The sequence below is a fragment of the Tupaia chinensis genome, unplaced genomic scaffold (genome assembly GCF_000334495.1).
Source record: "Tupaia chinensis unplaced genomic scaffold, TupChi_1.0 Scaffold146445_1, whole genome shotgun sequence".
Lineage (NCBI taxonomy): Eukaryota > Metazoa > Chordata > Mammalia > Scandentia > Tupaiidae > Tupaia > Tupaia belangeri.
This window is the reverse complement of record NW_006206301.1, coordinates 2,306,039-2,307,150: the sequence shown is the minus strand read 5'-3', so window position 1 is coordinate 2,307,150 and position 1,112 is coordinate 2,306,039. Positions and strand designations below refer to the sequence as shown.

At 41.2% G+C, this 1,112-nt stretch overlaps 1 pseudogene; it reads right to left on the bottom strand.

Annotated features, from left to right (window-relative positions):
- Positions 1-580: 580 nt before the first annotated feature.
- On the bottom strand, positions 581-883 carry LOC102485336 (10 kDa heat shock protein, mitochondrial pseudogene; annotated as a pseudogene).
- Between the last annotated feature and the right edge of the window lie 229 nt (positions 884-1,112).

Sequence of the window (1,112 nt, the reverse complement as noted above, 5' to 3'; positions counted from 1 at the left end):
TCACATTTCATTCATTTCTTTTAATTGATTTTATTTTCTTAGAGAAGTTTTTTCTGTAGTGTGTGTATACTTACCAGAAAGACAGAGAGAGACAGAAAGCGAGAAATCACTACCTGAAGGGAAGGCCACGCCACAATCCCTTCTCCTCCAATCCCCTCTAGGGATCTTGGGCACACACTCACACAAGCCCAACATGAGTTTAAGCCACCGGGTCTGGGACTTGAACTGCAACTGACTACATGGGAGTCCAGCAACATAGCCATTACACCAACTACTGGAACCACTTGCATTGTTTCTGATGAGAGGGCTGGTGTTAGCCTAATGGGATAAACTTTGTAAGTAACTGGACATTTCTCCCCTGCCAATTTTAGTATCTTGCCTTTTTTTTATTTACATGTTTTATTTGGAAATGTTTATACCACTACAGCAAAATTAAATCTCAGGGACAGTGGATATCATTACATTAGATATCATTAGTTTATTATAAAAGAGAAAGATGGAAATTATTTACATGATGAAATATTTCACAACTTCAGTGGAATGGGCAGCTTCGTGTGCTACCATTTCAGTTGTGATTATTTCAGTCTGCATACTTTCCAAGAATGCCACCATCTCTGTGAAATAATCCTTGTCATCTAAAACCACTTTGGTGCCTCCATATTCCGGAAGAACTTTATCTCCGACTGTCATGCTAACTGGTTATATCTCTCCATCCTTTCCTTTAAAGCCAGATCCAACAGCTGCTACTGTTACTTGCAATACCTTCCTTTGAGACTTTTTCTGGAAGCATAATGCCTCCTTTGGTTACTGTTTCGGCAATACTCCATTCAACCAATACTCGGTCAAAGAGTGGAAGAAACTTCCTATATTCCTGTCCTGCCATGACTCCCGTGGACGCAGCTCACACTCTGGTCTCTTGCAGCCACCACAGCAAATAGAGCGACCCACACCCCGGTCTTCAGACACTTTATCTGTGGTTTTGGCCAGTCTGGTTATTATGTGCCATGGAGAAGAACTTCTTGAGTAGATTCTACTTGGGGTCCTTTGTATTTCTTGGGTCTGGATGTTTGAATGCTTCTCTAGGCTTGGAAAGCTTTCTTCTAGGATTTTAT